The following is a 27,108-nucleotide window of genomic DNA, read 5'->3' on the forward strand; positions in this document are numbered from 1 at the left end:
CTGTTACATTGAGTAACAGTGTAAATTGGAATTTTCTTTAGATGTAGCAACAGAATACTTTCCAAAATACTGTGGGAGTCACCAGGTGTACTTATTTTTAATCCATCACAGATTCAATTTCACACAAAGATTTGAGGAATGTTCATGTAAAAATTGTGATGGCTGTTATGGCCATTCGATGGGAAAGATCGGCAAGACACACACACATACTCACACTCACTAACTCCGCCTTATGTGCAAATGTGACCCAATCATGATTCCTAGGTCACTCTTAGAGATAGCAAGCCCAAGGACCTGAGAAAAAGGTGTGGTGTGCATGCACACAACAAAGGGTCACAACTTGAATTTTCATGAAAACTAGCAAGGTTTACAGACCTGTGCCGAGTTTCCTCCTATTCCTTGTACTACTGGTTTCTGAAATTAACTCTGCAGGCAATATCTGACTGCGAAGTATAGCTCCTTCTAACAGGAGTCTCTGGTGTAAGACCTGACATGTCTCCTGTGGAATTCCCCCAAACATTTGGCCTTCACCCCTCATGCTTTGCTGAATTTGATTTGTTGGCTTTGAGACTCCATGCACTTAACCACTCCTAACCAGTGCTAAAGTGCTTGTATTCTCTCCTTCAAACATGGTAAAATTGGCCTACAACTAATCAGTACATTTATTTACTTGCAAGTCCCTAGTGTATGGTACTACGTATACCCAGGATCTACAAATTAAATGCTATTAGTAGGACAGATGCACTCATTGTGCACCCACTAAAATAGCCTTTGAAAGCTTGTCTCAGGCCTGCCACTCAGCCTGCAGTGCAGTTTTAGACTGACATTTTTACCTGGCAAAATAAAGCTTTTGCCAAGCCCAGACCTTCCTTTTTTAATACTTAGCCACCTCTAAGGTATGCCCTAATGGCTTATATGGGCAGGGTGCATTGTATTTAAAAAGTAAGACATATGTTTTCAAGCTTTCCATGTCCTGGCAGTGAAGCACTCCTACAGTTGCTTTTCACTGTTGTAAGGCCTATCTCTCCCATTAACAAACACTGGGTTACCTTATTACATTTAATAAGTGATAACTTTAGATTGGGAGCAGATGAAGTTTGCTGTTTACATGCAAATGAATTGTAATTCTAAATCATCTTTAATGGTAAGCTCAGATTGTTGGTCACAATTCTGAAAATTCCACTTTTAGAAAGTTATAGGAAAGGTAAATGGCTAAGAAAGGAATTATTCAAGTGGAAAAATATTTTAAAAACTTACAGAATGAGTTGTTTGGCCAATTAGTAACAAATAGAATCAAACTGGTTATTTACGTTAATATATTCATTTAGAACAAAATAAAATAAAAAAGAACAGGTGTATGCAATGACTGGGTTATAAAAAAAAATATTCTCAATGCATGATGACAAGGGGTACAAAACAAACAGTATCCAAACATACATCAACAATGTATCTTCAGAGTCCAGTAAATGAAAGAACTTCACAAACACGTGTCAATCTAAATAAAGTCCACTCTCAAAATTGTGTAATGTCTGTCTTCACTGAAGAATGAACAGTCCATAGGTGAAGAAATTATGATTGTGAAATAGGGAGGTGGACTTGACGTCGATGGTTCGGTCTCAAATGTTATAAATCCGTAAGACACCACCAAAATAATATGGGAATGAATGCAAATAATGACCCCACAGGAAATGGAGCTGTATTGTAGGACTTGTATGGATAAATATGCCAATCAATTAATGCAGGGCAAATAGTATGGAATGAACCACAAAGTGGCTCTCACGCAGTCAGAGACAGGAGTCTTTGTCAACGTTCACCTATGGACCATAGTGCTTCTCGCGTATGGACTGTTCATTCTTCTGTTGCTGTTAAGAGAAGCACTGTAGTGGTTCAGGGTAGGTTACAAGGTAGGTAGGACCAGCCCATTGATGAATGTGTGACTACAGAAGTGGTCCCCCACTATCATGACTGATGTAGTTGCACCCTGAATACTGCCGGGTATGAGACGGTGTGATGACAGATAGAGGTAAGGCTTACTCTTACCTTAGTGCATAACTGAGGCACAAAGGGCGGACTACATGGGTTCTGTTCTTTGCCCTGAAAAAAGGCCGTAGACACTTCCTCTGGTCGGAAGTTGACCGGAAGAGGTATCTCACAGGAGGCTGAAACATGTTGTCATTGTGTGGGTATACCAGGTCATTGAATCTCAAAGTCACTCAAGGTTAATTGTGGAACCCTTTTTAAAATCTGGCCCTGTGCACCCTTTGAATAAATGATATCCCCTAGGCTTATACAGTTTTAACTTTAATATCTGGACCCCTGTGCTGACCAGAACTACCTTATTCTGAGCTTCCATTTTTTAGCAAAAAGGTTGAGACCACCATGTTGACATTCTCCTAACACAATGTGGCAGACTGGCTGATGATTCGGCATGCCACGACCAAGTGGGTGAGGCCTTTCCATCCATAAACAACTGGATTTTGGTTCCTCTGTTTTTTTTGTGTTCATTCGATAGTTACTAATTTATTGCACGAAGGTGAGCTGCTTGATGAACTGCTATACTTTTTGTGAGTCTTGAGTGAAATGTGGAGACGTTAGGGAAGATGATGTTTTCCTCTAGTTTGTAAATAGTGCTTTCATACCTTACCAACATTTCAAGATGATGACTATTTAGAATATCCTACCACTGATGTGTCCATTAATGACTGTAGCATTGCTGGACGTTCTGGACCCTTATTATTAAATACCAGTGCACACTAAGGGCCAGATGTAGCAAAGGGTTTTTCCCATTCTGTGTCAATGGGAAAATGTGTTCGTACATATGGCCCTAAGTTCCAAAGATTCCTAAGATTTTCCAGCCTAGGGAACCATTTCCAATTTTGTGCCTTGGTGTTTGGACTAGCTTCAGCACAAAGAATATTCACAAAGACTGTTTCCTCTGGTTGGTGACATACATTCCAAAGGCCTATTGGTTTTCCCATACCTTCAGAATTGGCTAATACGTGCTTCCTCTTGTTCTAAGGGTCTGGAAGCAGTTGTCTGGTACGCAATTGTCTAGCATCTCATTGATTTCTTACCAACAAAGGCAAATCCCATCTTCTGCCAGTTGAGAACCTACAACTCACAGCAGCCATGTTTAGAACTGATCTTGGGACAGTTGTCTACCTAAGCAAGACAGGATAAATTGATTTCATGGCTGAAAACTCTTCTTGAATGTCAAGAAGCCACAGCAATGCAGTTGGTGGTTAAATGAGGCGTGGCACCTTCCTCACAGTTAGTCCTGTGGGCTTTCCTTCATATTTACCATCTGGTATACCATCTCCTACCATCCTGGGACCCAAGAACAAAGAACTAAAGACTTTAGTTCCCATTTCTGATTCTGTGACTCAGAAGTTGCCATGGTGGTTAGTTCCTTCCAATCTAAGCAAGGGAGTTTCGTCTTCCAATCATTTTCCAGTGACAGCAACACTAGATGCAAGCAGTTTGGGTTGGGCGCCACATTAAGAAATCTCTAGCCTCAGGGTCTGTGGTCCCGGTCAGAGCAGAACAGCTTGTGTAATTGGAAGAAACAGGTTGGTGGTTCACAAAGCTCTGTTATTTTTTGGCCCTTATCTCCTGAACCAGGCGGTACAAGTACAAATGGACAATCAGGTCACAAGATCTTATGTCAGAATCCCACTCCTAGACCAACTTGCAGGGATGATTTGAATTTGGGCAGAGACAAATCTTCTCTCTCTGACAGCAGTTTATCTTCTGCAGACAGAGAGTGTGTTGGAGACAGGTTGAGTCATACATTCCCATCTCATTATCAATTAATCTGTGCCCTCTCCTGTTTCAGGAAATCCAGAAGCGGTTCAGGCTTTCGTGTTGGACCTTTCTGACTCTCCTAAGTATATTCTTTTCCACATATTTTGCGCTTTCAAATCATGTCCAGAGGCCTGGTGTGTGGATGTTTTTAGCTTTCTTTGGCACAGCGGACTGCCTTTTGTTATACCCCTTTCTCCTTAATCAGCAAAGTTCTTTCCAGGATCAGAGAGGAGCAGGTGGAGTTTCTCCTCTTAGTTCTTTATTGGAGCCGCCGTCCCTGGTTTCATCTACTCCTTCACTAAGCATTCTACCCTCTGTGGATCTTTCCAGTTACCCCACGTCCCTTCTGGTTTCCTCAGCTATCAGAGAGAATTATTTTCTGTCCCTGGGGGCCGTGAGAGGTCAAGATAAGAAGCTTTAGGATCTCCCTCTGATATTGTGATATCAATCCAGAATCCAAGAAAACAGAATACTTTGAAGGTCTATAAGGGGTCCCTGGAGTCATTTTTAACTCCTGGTGTAGGTCAAAATATTTTGTAAGTTCCTCCTGTGAAGAAAGCAAGGTATTTGAGCAGTGGTTTTCTTTTAAGGCTTGCCATTGTTACTTTATGTAGTCAGTGGGCAGTTATCAGAGCCATAAGAGGTTCCCCAATTTAAGTTTTTGATTTGCTAGCAGCTGGACTTTTAAGAAGTTTAGTTTCAGAAGGCCCAATGTCCACATTTCTGTACCTTCCTGGGATTTGCCTCTTGTGCTCAGTGTTGTTGTTCGGGAGTGCCCCTTCAGGCCCTCTGATCAGTTTCCTTAAAGTTCTTTACTTCTATGTTTTTTACTTGGTAGCAGTCTCTAAAGACCTTAGGAGAGAAGAAATTGAATCCATTATTTCTCATTAACCTTTTATCAAGTTTTGGGAGGATATGGTTTCTTAAGAACTAATTCTACTCAAGGTGTTATCTTATTTCCACCTCTCACAGGATCTGATTCTTCCTGTCTTTTTCCTCTTCCCTACTTATGATCAGAAAATGTTGTGGCACTTTCTAGATCTTTATAGATGCCTCTCTGTTTATCTCCAAAGACCTTCCTCTTTCAGACAGGAAGACTTGTTTTTTGTCACCTTTGATCTAGCTAATATTTGTCATCATCCATGTAGCTTGACCTTAAGTAAATTGGGCAGGATGATCAATTGATTACCTTATCAAAGGTCTGGTGAACCCTTGCCTGCATTGACTCAGGGACGCTCTACCAGGGCCCTTGTTCCTTCTTAGGATAAGTTTAGGTTTGCGTCCCTTAAAGTTATTTGTGTAGTTGCTATTTTGGCTACACCAAATACCTTTATTTCTCCTTTTACATTACACATGAATTAAGTAATTTCTTCTTTTTTGGGGGCAGCTGTTCTATCACCAGTATATTAATAATATACTAATTATAATGTAATACATCTGCACAATCTGTCAACAAGATTTGCTATATTTATTTATTGGCAATTTTTACTGAGCTTGGGTATGTGCTTTATTCATGAGGACTGAGACAAGGAAGACGGTGAGGAAGGTAATGTGTGGATTACTTATCAGTAATCTGTGTTACTCCAAGTCATTGTCTTTCTTGTCGCTGTCCTAATCTTTCTTCTCGCCCCTCTCAATGGTTTTAAGATATCTTGAAAGGTATAATTTGCTTTCTTCTAGTTGCTTTGGTATAGACAGGCTATGTTCATGGAGGCCTCCACCATTTTGGGTCACAGAACCAGAAGTATAGTGACCTCCATGTTAGGTAAGGCAATTCAACTTTTTTTTAGCATAAGGGAACTTAGAATCCATGGACACGCAAGCTCATTTCGTGAGCACTATGATGAGGAAGACTATTACTTGGAGTAATGAAGATTACTAGTAGTCAGACAAATGATTCTGACACTAAATTGCGCAGTACGAGTCCTAGGGGTCATTCGGGAAAACCCGCTGAGTTCGGAGCTGGCGGTCAACAAAAAACCACCAGCGCGCACAATACCCAGCTGGCCACATAATGTACATTCAGCTGGGCCGGCGGGCAGAAACAGTGTTTCCGCCAACTGGCCCAGCTGAATGCAGTGCCTGTACATTGACGCCGGCTCCACATGGAGCCGGCGGCAATGTAGCAGTGCGGTGGGTGCAGCAGCACCCATCGCGCATTTCAGTGCCCGTAAATCGGGCAGTGAAATGCGCAACGGGGCTGTGCACGGGGTCCCCGATGCACCCATTCCACCAGCTTTTCCCTGGTGGGTTAAACCGCCAGGGAAAGGCTGGTGGCACCAGGAACATTATCCAATGGGCAGCGCTGCTTCCAGAGCTGCCCTGTCAGATATGTAACTCCGCCATCGCCAGGCTGCCTGGTGGTGGAAGCCTGGCGGTGGCAGAGTTACAAAAATGGCGGTTTTGCCACAAATATTATATGGTGGTCTGGACCGCCATGCCGGTGGCGGCAATTGGCGGCCCAGACCACCATGTTCATAATAAGGGCCCTATTCTTCAGCACCTGCGCCACTCACAAACTGATCTTCACGTGACTACGGCTTTTTCAACAGTTGGCAGATTCTGATTACCGTGGCGTTACAGGACCTGGAATTACCTGCTCTGGTAAGTCCAAGTTACATTCTTCTCTGTGCATGTGGAAAATGTCGACTGTAAAAGCCCTAAAATGGAGAATATTGAGTAAAAATAGACCCTATAGTTCTGCACGTTATTCCTCATTCTGGGGCCTTTAACTCATGATATCTCAAATTAAGGGCGGAGATAAAAGCGGGACTCGGTTTCCCTGGCATAGGTATCTCCACCCAGCAATTCCTGGAATCTCGAAGCAACGGCCTCGATGTCAATATTTTTGATTTCTAAATTAATTCATAGTTTATTTTGTGAATTAAATTGTTGAGGTGGGTTTCAATACACATTAACAAATTCGAAGAAAGAATTGTACCTATTTTTTTTTTTAGCATTGTTCAAAAACAAGGCTTTCAGAAAGTACATTCTTGTCCTTTTCCTTGCATGCCTTTGGGTGATGAAAGGTGCACTTTTGATTTTCAAACAAGGCCTCCGTAAGGTGTGAAACGTTCTTCTGACATGGATGTTTTTTTTTGCACTTAACTTGTTAATGAAAGACATAAACCCTTCATTCTGTACACAGACCCGCAGCAGCATTCCCACATTTCATCTTATCAGAGCTGCCAGCTGTCCCCTGAGGAATATTGTCTTCTTGACTTCAGCAGATGGAAGCTGACATCCCACATCACTGCGAAAAGAAGAAAGGCAAAGACAAATCAGAGTTGGAAAAAAGATTTTTTTTTTTCTTGGAAATACTCAGATGTAGAAAATAAAGACTAGAAGACAAAAGCAACTCAAGTGTGTGTTGCTCAGAGCCTGAGCAAAACATATATAATGGGAGAGAAATCTGGGTTAGGCTGCTCATTGCAATACATTAAAAACACATACAGCTGAGCGTTCTTGAAATAGAAAACATGAATTCCATATAGCAGTCTATACATCTTCTCTGCACCCCTTTATCTACAGCTTGCACCCGGACATCAAAGGCCCTGTGAAAGCTGAGGGACCCTGTAGGGCTGGTACTTTTTTTTGGCTTTTTGCTTCAGAGATTCTAAGAAAACTTCAGAATAAAGTTATGGACTAAAATGGTATTTCTTTAAAGCTTTGCCATCCCTAGCAGTGAGTGGCCCGCTTTGCGATTTTACCCCATGGGTGGTTCTGCTTCTCTATTCTGAGTTTTGCTGATCGGAATGAGGAATGACGTAAGGAATCAGTTTCACTGAACGCAATTTCTGCACAGTATCTGTTGTTTCTGTCTGTTCCCACCAGCCCGCTGGATAAGTTTTATCTGGCGGTAATTGTGCAGAGTTAGGATTTAAAAGTTGGGTACACATACGGTTTTGATTCCCCCTGGCAGCCAGTCAGAATGAACATTTTTGTTTTAATAATAACATTACTCATAATACTAACAACTTTTATTTCGGTTAAAAACCATTAAAAGCAACATCATTTTTCAAAAATTAATTAAAAGTAAATAAAATAAGTATAATAAAAACACTTTTCATGGAGCACATTTACAATTCAATCCCCGGGAGTTGCAATTTTAGACCTACCCTCCTTACAAATTCTACTGCTAACAAATATTTACTCACTGCAAAAAATATGTGCGGTGTAGAGTCACTCTTCACCGCATCCCGATACTTTCCAAACCCAAAGTTTTTGCATAATGGTTGAATCCATTCCTTATCCATGCTTCCTATGCTGTGCAAAAAAAACCTCACATGTGCACTATCTTCAACACGACCAAAAGTGCATGAAGTGCAATTCTCTTCTTCCTGAGGCCTCCATTTGGCAGAACAGGCTTTAATATACAGTATATCATAAGAGAATTTCATATAAAGTCCTTGCCTGGTAGGGTTGAATTGCATCTAAAAAGTCTCCAAAGAATGGTGCTGGTTTAAGTAAAAGGAATTGGAAAGAGAGCCTGCCCAGATGTAAGTCTTTGTTAATTGTATCCAAAATGAAATACCAGCATACTTGTTTTAATTGGGCCTTTGAGCTCTGTGTCAACAACTGGGACTCAGAACATTTATTTTACTTCCTTGAGACAGTCCTTATTTCATGAGAGTGAGTCCATGCATGGAGGGAAGAAACAGGCAACAGTGCTTGCCTTCTACAAATGACACACAATTTTTGACCCTCCACTAGACCAGAGAATCTTATACTTGGTCTTTCAGTCGAAGAATTGCCCTCTTCTTCTTTTTCCAAGAGATTTTAGCACCTTGCTGAAGACGGATTTAGCTCTCTGCTATTCTCGTACCCAGGGTTTACAGGTGGTCTTCACATTCTAACCTTCCCTCAGCCAAAAGGCACCCAAGTATCATCCCCTATGCATTCTGCTGCTCACTGGATGAGTCAATGGCACTCCCCTTCTCTGAAGAAAGTGTCTACAGCATCTCCATGTGAAGAGTCAATGGCACTCTCCTTCTCTGAAAAGTCATTGGCACTCCCCTTCTCTAAAGAAAGTGTCGACAGCATCTCCACGTGAAGAGTCATTGGCACTCCTCTTCTCTGAAGAAGGTGTCTACAGCATCTCCATGTGAAGAGTCAATGGCACTCCCCTTCTCTGAAGAAAGTGTCTACAGCATCTCCATGTGAAGAGTCAATGGCACTCCCCTTCTCTGAAGAAAGTGTCTACAGCATCTCCATGTCTCTTGAGTTTCAACACATATTTGCTGGGCCACACTCTTGCAGACTCTTCCCCTATGTAGCCATTGAGCCACTAGCACACAAGGGAGCAGTCCACTCCCACTCTGGCGGTGCTGGGGAAGAGGAAGTGGACAGAAAGTGTCAGATTCCTAGGCTCTAGTGTGGCTTCAATAATCCTGTGTAGTGCTCTGTGGATAAATGTGGAGGTAGGACATTTGGAGCCCTTGATATCTGGTTTCCGACTGCCACCAGTATAGTGTTGGGGCTACGGCCGGCTTTACGGATGTGCGACCAGTGCAGCCGCTCCTAGCGTTGACTTCACGAGAGGTGCCGTGTACAGGAATAATGTTTGATTTTAAAAGCACCTCCTGTTTCCTTTGCCTGTCCAGCAGTTTTCAGGCAACAACAAAAATGTCAATAAAAAGCAGGAGATTAATGTTTCTGCTGAAGAGTGATGTTTTGTCTAGTGGCAGTTTTGACTCATCATAAAGTAGCACATAGGGTTAATGTGCCTGCTGCAAAGAACATGTACTGTGCAGATCATAGAATTTATTCCCCATTGTTTGTGTAGCATTTCCTATGGTCTGATTTACACACATACGATTCATTGCCTCTGTATAACGTGTGGGTGTTGTAAAGTGCTCTGACACCCCAGGTTTGGTACAAGTAGCGCTATAAAACAGAAGAAATGCATGTGAGAAAGGGGATATGGAGAGATGAAGGGCACTGTTGGAATGTGTAGTGGGGGAATCCGTGGAAACGGAAGCCATGGAAAGCAGTGGTGCCTCTAACTCTCAAGCCAGCCCTGGTCGGGCCAAACAGAACATAGTAAGACTGAGAGTGAATCCCCTAGCCACAGGGGCATGCCGGGGAAGCCCTCACAAGCAACATAATACTTCATCATGCCAGGCAGGTAAGGGCCCACCACCACCCTATCAGAGAACCCCAGCACACAAACAAAAGCCAAGATAAACCTACCTTTATTTAGATTTCTAGTTAGAAAAGGGACTTTCCTGACTTGGATTTTGGTTCTAAAGCCCATCCACCGCTAAGCTAGAGTTTAAGATAGTTAAAACCTTTCATTTCTACTGATCCTGGACAAGCTCCTGCGTTAATGGTGGGGCATGCCCCTAGTCAATATTTTACATTTTAGTCTCAACACTCAGCTAAGAGGCCTCTCACCCCTCTCGGTAGTGGGAAGGTGAAAGGACTTTATTAGGGTGATCATTGCAACACTGCAGAATGTCTCCCCAACACATGCAAGACTGGGCGAGAGTAGCTAATCTCCAATGAGCTCCAGTTTTATTTCTGGATGAGGGGAATACAGTAGGCCAGTGGTTCCCAACTTTTTGACTTCTGTGGACCCCCGCTTTATCATTATTGGAACCTGTGGACCCCCACTGAATCATTACTAGAATCAAGGGACCCTCCTACTGAGTCTTTATTGAAAGCTCAGGACCTAATCTGTGAATATTATTTAATTTTCTAAGCAGTTGATTAATTCCTGAGGAGGCTTCATGGACCCCCAGAGGTCCCTGGACCACAGGTTGGGAACCACTGCAGTAGGCAGTAGTGCCACATCTGACGATATGTATTTAGTCTCACTTTATGTATTTAGCCTCATGTGATGTGTCGAGCCTTTGGGTACTGCACATCGCCGGGAGGCAGGGGGCTGTTATCCCGTTTGGTGCTGTGTAAGAAGAGATAGTTCATTCAGAGGTCTGATCTAGCATTGCACAGTGTCTGTCCAGTTCAAGGAGTAGACGAGCTCTGATGAACCTCAGTTGTCCCCAGGAGAGACACTCCTGGGTCCCGTGGACAATTCATTTATTGCATGACTCAAGGTTAACTTGCATCAGGGGTAAAAGGAAGGTTATTGGCCTTGTTTTAATAACAGAGGTACTATAATCGTAAGAACAATGTGATGGGCCCTAGGCTACCAATGGTTCCCAGAGGAGGTCAGGTTATCTAGGTGATGTGAGACTGAAGCATCAGGAGCAGGGCTATTCTTCCAGACGTAAACAAGACATTCTAGGGATTGGCCTGCCTGGACCTGACCTGACCTCTCCGTCAGTCTGAGGGCAGACTAAGGTATTAGTCAGTTAGGGCCTTATTACAAGTGCACTGGTACTGGGGGTGGTAGTATCAAACTCAATAAAATTCCAGCTCTTCAGTAGGTGGTATTTACATTGTAGGCTACTACCCCCATATTCCTCCTTTGACTGGGGCATAAGATGGTAATGTATTCCTGTGCCTTGGCCAGGATGTCACTGACTGGTTTCCCTCTTCCACTGATCTTTAAGAAATTCTGCAGGCTCAAAATCTAACCCAAAACTCCAGCAGCCCGGCATTTGGAATCTAAATGAGATCTGAGCAACTCCTGAATTTACATGATCTATGATTGCCCTCTACATTGGCAGCTCCCACACTCACATTCTTTTCTAAGTGTAGACCCCAGAAATCCTAATCTCAGTTTTTTCCCTTTTTCTCCTATTCTCAGGACCTATTTAACATGCCTCATTCCCCAAAAATACATGTTGTGTGAATACTAATGCCCAGAGGGGTACTGTTCCTCCCTACTATCTTTACATTCCAGCTAGGCCACTGGTTACTGCAAATTCTCTCCTGCACTTGCCAGTGTTTTCTGCTCTGTTGGTCTGCTTCCAGTTAACTCAACTAATTGTCCTATATCCCTTCATATTAATTTCCCTAACTCCTTCCAGTATACCTATGGCTGAAGAACTAAGGTTAGCTCAGTTACCTTAGCTGCTATATTTTATTTATTTGTTTATTTTTTGGTTTCATAAGAAAAGGAAGACTGCAATCCCTGTGTAAAAGCATGTTCCTAATGTCCTTGTTATGCATGGCTTCCATCGGAAGCCTCTATTGTTTACACCAGATTCTAAATATGGTAACTCACTGCGATGACATAGCAACAGTTGATTAAAATACTCGGCCCTCATTACGAGTGTGGCGGTCCATGGGGCATGCAGGCACTTCAGGGGTGAGGCGGGGCGGGGGGTCCGCGGTGGGGGTTTTGGTTTTGAGGGGGGGTCCTTAGGTGGGGGTTTGGAGAGGGGGTCCTTTGGTTTTGGTTGGGGGGTTAAGTTTTGACTTTGATTTTGGGGGAGGGGCTTGGGTCTGGGTTTGGGAGGGGTAACCTTGGCCTTTGTGGGGGTAGAAGTCTTAGGTGGGGGAGGGGCATGGCTTGTACCAGGGAGACCATGGGAGGACTGGGAGGTGGAAGGCAGGGGTTTGAGGAGGGTATCAGAGTGCTTGGGGGGAACAGGAGCTGGGACAGTGGAAGGGAACAGGGAAAACTCTTGCAGGAAACGTTTCTTAGAAGCACAAGCTTGGTCATGGGATAAACGTCTGGGAGTGAAGGGAGAGGTAGTGGTTGTGAGGTTTATACAATGAGGTGCCTTGGGTGCAGGTGCGAGGATGGATGCCATGTGTGTGCTGCGTGACTGTTGGGTGGGTGAGTGTGGGCATTTAGGTGTAGTGGGAGGAGGGGGAAGGAGGTGCAGGGAGATGGCAGGGGGGATGTGTGAATGTATGAGTCCGCATGTGGTGTATGGGGTGCATGTATGGGGGTCTGCTATTGTGGTGACGGAGGGAATGAGTACACTTGTGGCAGGATCTGAGAGTGATGATGTGGTGACTGCAGGTATGGGGGGAGGTGGGAGGTGGTTAGGGGGGGAGGTGGTTAGGGGGGAGGTGGTTGGGGAGTCCTTGTAGGGAGAGGATGTTCCTGTGTCTGCATGTGTCTGTTGTGTGTTTGCATGGCGGTGGTGTCTTTTGTGGTACTTGTGTTTGCCCTTGCTATTTGTGTCTGTTGACGTGGATGCATGAAAGTGTGCCTTTTATTGGTGAGGGGAGAGGGCTGTGGGATTGGGAACAGGTAATTGGAGGGGGGACAGAAGAAGAAGGAACACTGGCTGCCGTCAATGAAAAGGCAAGAGCCTGAGAGGATCTCTGCAGGGCAGCCAGGGCACTTTGAATGTCTTCCAGGTCGGCATCGGACAGCTGCATCTGTGATGCCAGTCCCTTGATGGCATTCACAATGGTTGACTGCCCCACAGAGATGGACCTCAGGAGGTCAATATCCTCCTCATTGAGGTCAGCAGGGCTGACTGGGGCAGGGGCAGAGGTGCCTGCAGTGAAGGAGATGCCCACCCTCCTGGGTGAGTGGGCACAGACAACTGGGTGGGGAGCTACAGGGAGGGCAATGCTGGTAAGAGGGGTGGTGGACAAGGATGGTGCTGAGATGGTCCCAGATGGGTCTGCCACCACCAGGGAGCGTCCTTCGGAGGAGGAATCCAAAGATGTTGTTGTCAATCCTGTCTTCCCTTTGGCACTCCCCTCGCCCTCTGTCCTACTGGTCCCCTCGGCTCCGCTGGTGTCAGCCTCCTGGGTCCCGTGGGCTGCAGATTCCCCACTCACTGGTGCCCATTTCTCTTTTGCCTGATTATGCTGATGCACCCAAAGACAGAGAAGGAGAGGGAAGGAGGGTGGCAGAGAAAGGGTACAATGGGTCAATACCAACACAATATCCACACAGAGTAACAGCATCATTATCTGCTGCTATACCTTGGCAGGCCATGCCCTCACCTATACATGCTACAACAGTAGGACACCATGGAGAAAAATACAGCAATGCTGATGTAAACTGTTGATGGTGGAACAATAGCACTCATGTACTTGATGGGGGTCATAGTAGTCACACTTGCCCAGTGCTTGGAACATTCTCATGGTTGTTTATGGAGACTTATCCTGTACCCCTTACTCAACAGCATCATGCATGGGTCGGTTGCATGCCCACTGATCCATTGACAAATAACATAGTGACATCTGGGTCCACTGTGCCTATCTTCACATACAGTACATGGCAGCTGATTGAGGGCTCTTAAACTGTGATTAAGGTTGACCATACAAATCCCAAATTTGAAGGAAATGCACTCATAAGTCAATGTCTGCGTGGTATGAGCACACATCTTTGAAACCAATCCGGCCAGGGTGGCAGATACCCATAGTCGACGTGCATCTACCAATGACCTAAGGTACATCTTCCCACTAGTAGCCAACTCAAATCCATACAAGCATTACATTTTTGAGGTGTGAGTGTGTACTTACCCCCTTATGGCTGCTGTCCTGCCCTCAAGTGCCCATCCACCTCAGGGTAGGCCACCGTCAAAATGAGGCCCATAAGGGGGGTCAGGGTCTGACGGGCACTCCTCCTTCCTTGGGAGGACGTTCTCAGCTGGGCCTCTGTGGTCTAACGTGCCCAGTGTCTCAGGTCCTCCCACTGCTTTCGGCAGTGTGTGCTCCGCTGGCTATGGACCCCCAGGGTCCACTCTTGCTTGGCAAAGGCACACCAAATCCCCTTTTACTGATGGGCACTGTCCTGCATGGGTGACACAGACATAAGGAGAAAGTCATGTAGAGTGGCATCACAGGAAGAGCAGTGGACATCACACATCAAACACATCAAACACATCTCATGACCACACTCACATGTCATCACGCCACTAATGCTCAGACTCCTCATCCATCTCCATGCATCCATTCTAACTGCCTCATCCCAACACCTTTCATCCTCACGCACATCACTATCAGACAGGACATTAATATAAGACTCTCCTGCTGCTCTGGTGCCCCATACAACTGTCCATGCAGCGGTAGGACCCCGTCCACAAGCTTCCCCAGCTCCTCCTGGGTGAAGGCTGAGGCCCTATCCCCTGCAGGATGTGGCATATTGGCTTCCAGAGTCAGAACACAGCAGCACACGCAGTGGAGGTCTTGCTTGCATGAGTGAGCTATGCCACTGTAAATGACGGTCACGCCAGCCGCATACATTACCGTCACCACCTGCAGTAATCACCATTGGAGTCAGTCTCCCATAGGCAGCAATGTTTTCCAATGTGGAGTTGCACGGCCGTTGAGACCGCCTACCACCATGACGACTAACACTGGAGGAAAGAGGTCACTTCCATCTGTCCTGTGCAAGCAGAGCAGAGCAAGCAGCTGACATTTTATATGTAATCAGTGATTAGTAGTTGAATTTTAGGTGCGTCATGGATTTAATATAGTGACTACTGCATAGATTGACTATGTCTACACATGGAATACATCAATTTATGACTACTCTCTCGTATTCCCAGATATGGTGAAAGGTTGATAATGAGACATCCCCCTGTGTACCGCCCCCTAGTCGACCTTGCTACCCTGAAGGAGAGACACGTCATACAAACGTATTGTCTGAACCGTCAGTCCATCATGGAGCTGTGTACCCACTTGCAGCCGGATCTGTTGCCTGCCATACATAATCTCTATGTCATCCCTCCCACGGTACATGTGTTGTCAGTTCGCCACTCCCTTGCCTCAGGGTAGTTTCAGATTACAGTGGGCTTGACAGCAGGGATGTCACAACCAATGTTTAGTAATGTGTTGAAGGATGTACTGTGTGCTTTGCTCAAACATCTCCCTGCTACATCAGGTTCCCCCAATCTGTGGATTTGGCCACTGTTGAAGCTGCCTTCTCTGATTTGGCACATGTCCCTCATGTGATAGGGGCCATACATGGCACCCACATTGCCTTGGTTCCACCCAGGATAAATGAACAAGTGTTCAGGAACCAGAAAAACGTTTATTCCATTAATGTCCAGGTGGTGTGTCTCGCTGACCAATATATCTCCCAGGTTACAGCCAAGAACCCTAGTTCTGTGCATGACTCATTCATTCTGTGGAACAGCAACGTCCCACACATGATGCCACAACTTCAGAAGGACCGGGCCTGACTCATCAGTATGCCCCTGTAACATCACCTCTCTTCACAATCTGCCCTGTGTCCCCATCGGTATTGAGATGGATCCAACCTTTGTGGACACAGGTGACTCTGGCTACCCTAACCTTCCCTGGCTGCTGACACCTGTGAGATATCAGACTACAGATGCTGAAAAACGTTTCAATGAGGCCCACAGCAGGACGAGGCGTGTCAACAAGAGGGCTTTTGGGCAACTGAAGGCCAGATTCTGGTGCCTACACTTCTCCGGAGGTGCCTTACTCTACAAACCACTTAAAGTCTTCCAGATCATTGTTGCCTGCTGTATGCTACAAAATCTGGTCCTGAGACATCACATCCCATTGCTGTATGTAGAAGAGGTGGGAGCAGTATCAGTGGCTGATGAAGGGGACATAGTGAGTGATGAGGAGGAAGCTGACGAGGATGCAGCTGACTCCATCGCAAAGAGGATCCAAGCCTGCACGCCGAAATTCAACACAAAGCCCTTGCCGTGTGGAAAAGAATTGACGCATCAGCTGCGTATGCCTGGAAATCCGACGCACACCCTTCGGTTTCCACACATCTCCTCCTCTGCGGTCTCTGTGCGTGTAATTTTGACGCAACCCAGGTAGTTTGTGCTTGCAAGACAATTGTTGCTTTTAAGAACTTAAGACTATTCTAATTGATATCAAAGTTATATTTTCAACTAGAGATTATCAAATCTTGCTCATTTTGACCTTAAATTAATCAGATAAATATCTTATATTTTTCTAAACCTGTGTGGAGTCTTTTTGTGGTGTTTTCACTGTGTTGTTGCATGATTTATTGCACAAATACTTTACACATTGCATTCTAAGTTAAGCCTGACTGCTCAGTGCCAAGCTACCGGGGGGGGGGGGGCACAGGATAATTTGGATTGTGCGTGACTTACCCTGACTGGAGTGAGGGTCCTTGCTTGGACAGGGGGTAACCTGACTGCCAACCAAAGACCCCAGTTCTAATACTCATCTATTATTATTCTTTATATCATAATCGCGTTGTGATGCCTCTCGTCACCTGTACTAAAAAAATGACATAGCTGCTCAACTGTAATAACCTATGACAGTTTAGTCGTAATGTCATAATGCCTGTTGCTAGCAGCGAAGGTAAAAGGCAAGTAATGGAGAATAATTACAGCTGCTGTTTAGACAAGGGAAAGAAGAACTCACTTTTAATTCTTCTGTTCTGGTTTTGTAAAATGAACAAGAGACATTTATGTCAATATCCCTATTTTTTCCACACAGTCAGTCACTAACTGAAGAGTAGAATCTCTGCAAGTTTCTACACACACTATGCTATTTTTTAATGTGACTCAGAATAAACGGATTCTAATCTCTTTTTTGCAACACATTACTACATGATATTGATTTGTATTTTTTCACTACAGAGTCTACTTACATTCTGCATGCTTGAAACTACTGTCCCATTCATAGGAAAGAGAAAATCATCAAGGATATTGATAGTTTGTGAAAAGGGTGATGGTCTGAACATGTATTATAAGGAATAAAATACCCTCTGCTATATATTAAAAGAATATTTCAAGTCACCTCAGAGTTTCATTATTTTATAAAGGAATTTCATCCTCCTTCTTCTACATGGTCATTGAACTGCTCCGTGACCTGCAATGCCCTTGTAATGTATAGTAGAGGGTACTTTATCCCAAATAAAATGATCTAACTCTTGGTACCCACAGGAACACTGTTAGAAATGGGATTTCTGGTTGGCTGGAGAATGCACCTAAGCCAGACAGAACTCACCCACTCTAGTCAGGGCAAGGGAGTTACACGTCCAAGATAACCCCTGCTCACCCCTTTGGTAGCTTGGCACGAGCAATCAGGCCTAACCTGGAGGCAATGTGTAAGGCATTTACACAACATGCACAACACACGTGATGCAATAAATACACCACAAAGGAACACAACACCAAGTTATGTAAAAATAAACTGTATCGCATAAAACATCATTAGACCAAACATAACATGTCAGTAATACCCTGTTGCCTGAGCAGTTGTCAGAACATTACGCAATAGTTACTCTGCAGAATCCAGCATAGTAGTCAGTAGTAGTCACATACAACGCATATGTTACTTATTGTTCTGCCACATAAGCAGTATTCCGGAATCACATTACTAAAGAAATGCACTTGTCATAGAAATATCATAAATGCCCAACCCAGGAACATTAGAAAACATATGACAAGTAATAAAACATATCAGCATAGAATGCCCATAAAAGAAACATCAGCACATATATGACATATCATCAGAGAACCAAGAAAACATACCAGTCTAAACCATATGTTCATAAAAAGTACCTGTTGTTGTGATGACAACGCACCTCTAGTGCCTAGCAGAAAACAAGGGGGTCCCCAGCGCTCCTCTGCGCAAAACGGGGGCCCTAATCTGATGTTAGGGGGAGGAGGGCAGCATGCATCCCTGCTGTTTTTATATTGCGCCCCTCCTTGGGCCTGTGATCTCTAGGGCCCCCCCCGGACCATGACTGGCCCTCCTACGGGGGGCAAAGCACAAAATATTTGGGGCCACGGGGAGGGGTGAACCTTTCGGTACGGGGGGCCTCCAGCGAGGCTTCCGCCCCGCCTGTAGTCTCCAGAAATGCAAGTAGGGCTCCGGTGAGGGAGGGGGAACCTCCGGTGAGGCTTCCCGCCCTTCCTCCAAAGCAACTGAGAGGCCCGGTGGGCCGGGGAGCCTCCAATGAGGCTTTCTTCCCTGCCCATCTTATTCAGTTAATAGGAAGGTTCATCCGGGCCACAGCGGTGAGCAGGCACCCAAGTAGGTGCCAGCTTGTGCCCCCGGGGCACTCTTCAGAGTGTGCTCTGCCCCGGGGGCATGGTAGGAGCACGCTTGCTCCTTTCCTCACTTCCAGGTGCCCTGGGGGCACTTCCAGGAGAGTGCTTTCGACATGCTCAGAGATCCACAAATCCACAAATGTCTGGGTCCTGGCGGTGAATTCCTCATGGCAGCAAAGTGCTTTCAAGCACACAACCAGAAGAACTGGAAGAACTAAAAGCGTTTTTAGGGTGCTTTCAGTCAGTTAAGCATGGCGCTCTTAAAGCAATTGCGGGGCATAAAGGGAAGCGCTCACCAAGCACACTAACAAGTGATGGCAGGGCCACAGCACCCTGCCCCTGGGGGACACAGCAAAATGGATCACAGAATGGCAGGGCCCAGCAGCAGGCCAGCACAAGGGGGATGCAGGTCAGCACAGCAGCAGCAGTCCAAGGTGGTTCCTGGGAAGTCCCTCCAGCAGCATTCTGTGTCCAGTTACAGGTAAGTTAAGTTCCAAAGTATCTCCAAATGGTGGGGGAAAATCCCCTGTACTTATACTCAGTTTTACAAAGCATTCCCAATGAAGAGGAGAGGGGGTTTCAACCAGCTATAACTGGTTCTAGGAGTGTCCCCTCTCTCGTCCAGCACAGGCTCCAAACATCAGCTGGGGGTAAACAAGCCTTTTGTGTGAGGCCAGGACACATTCTTTACAGATGCATGTGTGCCCCGCCTCCCCCTTCTCTCAGACAAGGAAGGCTATGCAAAATGCAGATGCGCCTCTGTGACACCTCCACCCTCCCTGTGTACAGACTGTCTGAGAGGTATGCACAAGGCCCAAATGTCACCCTGCCCAGACATGGATTGGAGTCAAGCTGCAAACCACCATAGTCATAAGCACAGAGAAATGCTCACTTTCTAGAAGTGGCATTTCTGGAATAGTAATACAAAATCCACTTACACCAGTAAGCAGCCTTTCTCACTACCATTACAACTATACCAAACATGCCTACGCTACCCCTCATAAATCAGGCAATACCCCCTAGACATCAGGAAGGGCATTTCCAATGTAATCCTATGAGAAGGCAGCCCTCACAGCAGTGAGAAACCAAATAGGCTGTTTGTCACTACAGGACAGCCCACGCTACCGAGCACATGTCCTGCCTTCTACATACATAGCACCCTTCCCATAGGGCTACCTAGGGCTTACTTTAGGTGTGACTTACATGTAGTAAAAGAGGAGTTCTGGGCCTGGGAAATAAATTTAGATGCTAGGTCTCTGTGGCAGCAAATTGTGCACGCAGGTCCTGCGCTAGCAGGCCTAAGACAGGTTTGAAAGGCTACTTCTGTGGGTGGCGCAAGCAGCGCTGCAGGCCCACTAGTAGCATTTAATTTACAGGCCCTGGGTATAGAGATACCACTGTACAAGGGACTTACAGGTAAATTTAATGTGCCAATCAGGTAGAAGCCAATCATACCAAGTTTACAAGGGAGAGCACATGCACTTCAGCACTGATTAGCAGTGGTAAAGTGCCCAGAGTCATGGCGTCAGCCAAAAAGGGTCAGAAAAATAAGAAGGAAAAGGCAAAAAGTTAGGGAAATGACCATGTAGAAAGGGCCAGGTCCAACAAATACTGCTCCACTATCTTTTTGTGTTCTAGCTCTCCTGTGTCTCCCCTGATAAAATGAGGTACACAGGAGACTGTTCCACTGTCTATTCTCCTACATAAACACTTATGAATTAATTCATGGCTCACACAGAAGTTTGCCCTCCCCGCCTACTCTTTCGCAATGCAATCCCAATCTGTGGAGCACCAGTTAGACCACCAGTAAACCACATTACTAAATTCACCCACGGGCAATAAAAGCCCAAATACTAGAGGCACAATTAAACCAATTGTAAAACACTATCAGGAGCCCACCTTGTTAGGCCATTAGCAATATTCCATGTGTACTGTATTGCATGGGCATTTATGTAGCACTCTCTATCCTTGATGAGGTGCTGAAGTGATTTTCAGACATGTGGCATGCTACTCCAGCGGATGCTTATAGCATTAGAGACAGTTCACCTGCATTTTCGTTTACAATTTGTCATGCTGTTTTATCACACAGTTTGTAGGTTGTTTGCCTTGCAAATTGACATATATAAATCTGTCATAAACTAAACGGTCATGCAATCTGTCATACCATATGTTGTTAGGACTATACAGTCGGTCTTCTAGGGATTAATCAGGTGATTGCATGTGTGGTCATGTAATGATGTCATGTGAGCAGTCATGCAAGATTGTACTTAGCATTTGGCAATAGTGGTACAAATGAAATACTATGTGCAGTCATCCCCGAAGCATGTGATCTTTGAAAGTGGTACTAGCCCTGAATTCCAAAAAAACGAGCAGGCCTAACTTCTAGAACAGTCCATGGGGAATCTCCCACAGAGAAAACTAAACAACAAAATTGGGTCAAATAGTGCATTTAAATCACAATGTTCACATAAAATGTTGTGAGAGCCACTGTTGTACCAAGTCAATGTAGCCTAACACCAACGCAGGAAATTATCCAATTTTTTCCAAAATGTGCGGTGGCTGCCCCCCCATGTCAAAAAGTGCCTCCTTTGGGAAGAGCCCAGATTTTATCATGGCTACCACCATATGAAATGGGTGCCCTATTATGCCTAGAGTTGCATTTATTATGCCAATACCATAATTTTGCAAATAATGCTATCCAGACACCATAGATGACCCATTTGTTAAAAATATTTGCCTCTAGAAATTCAGGAGCAATGCCTTTGTTGTTGTTGTTGATGATATTTTATCTGCTAATCTCAGTTAAAGCACTTACGTAGGATCGAGATAGTGTTAACCTCACGTTGAGCAAAGCAATGGCCCCTCATAGATAGCAGATTAACAGCAAATAAATCAGAGTAATCAATCACATAAGTCTCAAATCAAAAAGAGACTTGAAGTCTTCTATAAGTTCAAAACCCACAAAAGTTTAGTAAATAAAGTGCATTTCAGAAGGAAAAAAGAATAATTAGTCAAAATGCACGGCAAGTAAACATATGAATATAAGGAATTACCACAAGGCTCAATCAAATGCAGCAAATAAAATTACACAATGTGATATCTAAACATATTTTCAAGTCCAAATAAAGAGACAGACTAACACAGGCCCCCTCTTCAAGTTGGGGCAAACCAATCTTCAGGCTCACCTCCGCAAACGGTCCCTTTTATAAGAAATTCACAAATACAATGCAATGCCAGCATGAGGTGATTTTTAGACCTGGCACCCTTGGTGTGGTATTCCCCCAGACACTTTTCCTTCACTCCCCTATTTTTGATGAACTCGTTTTTGTTGGCATTTGTTGACATTAGTGCATTTTACCGCTGTTAACCAGCTATAAAGTGGTTGTGCCCTCTCCCTAAGGCATGGTAACATTGGCCTACACCTGACTGGTATATTTAATTTATTTTTAAGACCAAATTATATGGTACTATATGTACCAAGGACCTGTAAATTAAATGCTACTACTGGGATGCAGCAGTCATTATGCAACCCACTAAAGTAGCGTTTCATGACTATGGCCATCCACTGTGGCCTGTAGTGCAATTTAAAATTTCCACTTTGACATAGCAAAAAAAACCTTACTTTTTAAAATTAGCAAGTCACTCCTAAGGTAGGCCCTAAAGGCTTATAGGGAAAGGTGCTTTGGGACATGTGTACTTAGGTTACACATGTCCTGTTAGTGAAAAATACCTAAAGTCATTCTTCACTGCTTTAAGTCGATCTCTCCCATAGTCTAACATACACCTTCTTACACTTAATAAGTGATAAGTTCAGGTTGAGAACAGATAGAGATTTGCTGTTTACACTCAAATAGATTGTAATGTAAACTCCTTTTTAATGGTAAAGTCAGATTTTAAGTTACTATTTTGAAAATGTCACTTTTAGAAAATTGACTTTTTTCTATGTGACCGTGAATGGCTCTCCTGTAATGTTTTTTGTATGTCTTGCAGACATGGAGACAAAATGGCTTTGGGTGGGTCATAGTGTTGCTCTCCTGGGCAATGCACTCAAATGGATGGCACACTTTCTCCCAGGGTGCACCCAGAGAATCCAGCGCCCTCCCTTCACTTCGCAACCAAAGCACACCATCTGTGGCATCCCTCGAGGTTCCTCCCTCAGTCCCACTCTCTTCAATATCGAAATGACTCCACTTGCGGACATTGTCAGAATCCACAACATCAACATACTCTCCCATGCAGATGACACCCAGCTCAATCTCTCGCTCTCAGCAGACCCCACCACGAGGAAGACCAACTTCCACAACTGCATGAAGAGCATCTCAGCTTGGATGAAGGACCACTGCTTGAAGCACAACATGGACAAAACCAAAGTACTGATCTTCGGCGGACACACCTTCCTCTGAAACGACTCCTGGTGGCCATCAGAACTCTGACCCACCCCCACTCCAAAATACCACATCGAGAACCTCAGCATCATTCTGCACAGTGAACTCTCCATGAAATGCCATGTCAATGCAGTCACTTTACCCTGCTTCCACTCCCTCCGCCATCTCCGCAAAGTCTTTAAGTGGCTCCCAATAGGCACCAGCAAAATGGTGACACAGGCTCTCATCGCAAACTGGGACTACCGTAACGCCCTCTATGCCGGCACCACCACCGAAATGATGAGAAGACTCCAGACAATCCAGAACACAGCAGCTAGACTGATCCACAGTCTGACAAAAAGGACCCACATCCTAAAGCACCAGAAAGACCTCCACTGGCTCCTCATCCAGAAAATATGTCAATTCAAGCTCCTGAACCACGTCTAGAAAACCCTCAATGGCAAAGGATCCACCTATTTGAACCACTGCCTGGGCTTCCATCTACCTCCCAGGAAGCTTTGCTCCGCTCACTTAGCCCTTACTCAGTTACCACATCATCAGACGGTGCTGCACCAGAGGTCGCTCCTTCTCCTACCTCCCTGCCAAGTCCTGGAATGCCCTCCACCTCCTCACTTCACCCTCACTGAGCCACTTCAGGAAGGGGCTCAAAACCTGGCTCTTTGACTGTGCAGCAGCACAGTGTCTGGCTACTCACTTGGGTGAGAAGCATCATTTTATAAATACAGTGTCTTTGATTGATTTAGTGGAATGTCCTGGGTAGTTGTACTCAGTTTTCCTGCGCTTCAAATGGGAAGCCTCTAGGCTTGCCCACCTCCTTCCTGACTTCTAAGGGCTGCATGCCTTGCTGCTGACAAATGTGGCTCTAACCTTGGCCTGCCCTGCCCTTTATCACCCTAGACAGTTTGGAGCTAAGCCCAAGAAGGGGAAGGTTAGACAAAGGGGACATCTCAGGCTCCCCAGAAGTGACTACAAGGTTCAGTTGGCTGACTTCCTATTTAAGCTACAGAGACATAACAAGCTTCCAGCGGCAGCCATGCAATTGCCCAGCGGACCAGCACCAACTGGACCTACCTGATCCTATCTGAGCTTTGCAGATGGCCTCTTCTGTAATGAGTGCTGAGCTCCAAAAGGTGCCCTCCTGGTCATGGACCCTTGGCTGGCATCTTAGTGTGTTTCTCCTGAAGAAGATATGAAGATACAGATGTTTTGGGCTCTTTGCAAGTGTGAAGTGAGTTCTTTGTGCTGAGAAATGACCATCCACGATGACGGCCAACCCGAAGCTCCAGCAGGACCTGTTGTTCGTGCTGACAGTAACTTGAAGTTCTAGCAACATCGAGAATTTTACTCTGCAACAGCAACCATCCATGATGCTTGACCTGATCCTCATGCCAACAACAACCTCCTTGCAGCTCCCCCAGTGCAAGCAGCAGCTCCTTGTCCAGACTTGAGAAGGTAACTCTTCAGCGGGATAAATTTGGGGCCAGATTTATGAAAAGTTAGCACCACCTTTGCATCATTTTTTTACGCAAAAGCAGTGCAAACTTACAAAATATAATTATATTTTGTACGTTTGCACTGCTTTTGCATCAAAATATGACACAAAGGCGGCACTAACTTTTCATAAATCAGGCCCCAAATTTGTCCCGCTTGGTGTCTGTATCTGACCCTCACTCTATCGTGGGTAGCCTGAACTTGTGACATTTCTCCGGTCCAGTATATCCAAGCAAACAGGAGTGGCACTTTGCACTTTCTGACGCTATTTTCACTTTAAACTTTAAAAACTGGTGTCATTGCATGTATTAAATTTCACTCTATTTTCTAAATTGGTTTGGGATTTTTCTTATGTTTTGTTTTCATTTTATTATTGTTTGTGTGCTGCATAAATACGTTACACATTGCCCCTAAGCTAAACCTGAATGCTTTGTGGCAAGCTATCAGAGAGTTAAGCACAGGTTTAATTGGTGAGTTTTGTAGTTTACACTGACAAAGATTATGTTTATTTTTTAAGTGGGGCTTCTACCCCTTTCAACTACAAACACAATTTCTTACAGTGATCATACATCATTACACAATTTAACAAATAATAATACATAAGGTAATACAACATCTTCCTGCACCATCCCAAAACCATCCCCACAATGTAAATTGGAGCAATCCCGTTGATCTAATGCCATCTGATGTGTCGGTACGTAACACAATGGCAGTCTCACATAATAGATAGGCCTACAGAAATACAGAGAGGAGGAGCTTCGAAAGTAGCAGAAGGCTTAATCCAGAGTTCTTTGACAACAGCACTCCAACACAAAGCAATGTAACAGTGCCTATTTTGTTACATGTGACAGGATCAGACATAAAAACAAACATAGTGCAATAGAAATCAAAAGGGAGTTGTTACCTACTTTGGGCCTAGTTTAGTCAGGTACAGGAAAATATGGTTTAGCAAGTGCTGTATTTCCATTTTATTGCAAAAATGTTCAGAATGATAGGCACACAAATTGTAATAAATGAGTATCCTCATCATTGTCATCCCTCATACAAGCAATAACCTGAAATGACCAATGCCAGTACTTTGCCATGTGTACACCATATGCCAAGCATTACCTCCAATGTTCCAGCTTCAGTATCTTGCTAGTGGTGCCCATATGCGAAGAATGCCAGCTCCCACATTTTGAGAAAGCTATAGCTCCAGCATTTTGCCATGGTTACCTCAAATGCTTAGATTTGCCTCAGTCATGCCAACTCCAGCATTTTGCCAAGGATATAGCATGTTACAAGTATTACCTCCAAAATGCAAATGCCACCATTTTGCCACAGGGTAACCTTTAATATGCCAGTGCCAGCATTTTGCAATATGTACCTCATAAAGCAAAAAGTACCTTCAGTATGACAGTACCATCATTTTGCTGCGTGTACCTTCAGTATGCTAGGGCCAGCAACAGACTTGTACGAATCTCTCTCTCTCTCTCACTCTTTCTCTTTCTCTCATTATCTCTCTCTCTCTCACACACACAGATACACACACACATACACACAAACAGTCACACATGAGCACAAGCTCACCTACATTAAGTCATTCACATTCTCCTTTACCCTCATTCTCTCACACGTAATCCATCACACTCATTCTTTCTCACTGTCACTCTCACTCTTTCACTTTTACTTGTACTCACTCTCAGACTTGCTCTCAATGACTTTCACATACTTTACCTATCTGCAACTGACTTACTGTTTCGCTCACTCTTTTTAATGTTTGCTCACTTTCCAGTTACTTTCTCTAATTCAGTTTTACTCACACTCATGTTCACATACATCCACTCACTCATTCACACCCACTCCCTCACACTCCTCCATTCTCTCACTCATTTGAAGTCACTTACACTCATTAGCTCTCAGTCTTGTTGTCTTGCTTTCACTCAGTCTCACTTAATCTCACTCACTCTAACTCACTTATTCACACTCATTCTCAAACTTTACAGACACTCACTCACTATCACACACATATAGACACACTCACATTCGCCAACTCACACTCATTCACTTTTCATCTCTTGCAATAATTTTTACTTTCACTTTCAGTCTCACTCTCTGTCTCATAGTCTCACTCGCATTCATTCTCCTTTATTGTTTTTATTCTGACTCACTCATACCTACTGACAGTTTCACTCGGTATCATTCACTCTTAATCACTTTTGTGTCATTCCCTCACACATACACTCACATATGCTCAGTTGCATTCACACTCACTTTCTCTCGTTCACTCAGCTTCACACTATCAATCTCACCTAGTCTTGCATATTCTCAGTCACTAATTCTCCATTACAGTTTTGTTCACTCCTTTTCACTATCACACATGCAGGCTCACACATGCACACTCTCTTCCTCTCTTTCTCCCCTACACACACACGCCCACATACATACTCTCATTCTGTCTCTCATTCTTTTCACTCACGTTTGCAGGTCTGATGCGGAATCTCAACTGGCAGTGCATGGAACCTTGGGCAGGAACACAGTTCCTTTCTGTGGATGGACTCTGACGCAGGAAAATAAAAGCTGACATCTTGTTATGTATATATAATATG

The sequence above is a fragment of the Pleurodeles waltl genome, chromosome 10 (genome assembly GCF_031143425.1).
Source record: "Pleurodeles waltl isolate 20211129_DDA chromosome 10, aPleWal1.hap1.20221129, whole genome shotgun sequence".
Taxonomy (NCBI): domain Eukaryota; kingdom Metazoa; phylum Chordata; class Amphibia; order Caudata; family Salamandridae; genus Pleurodeles; species Pleurodeles waltl.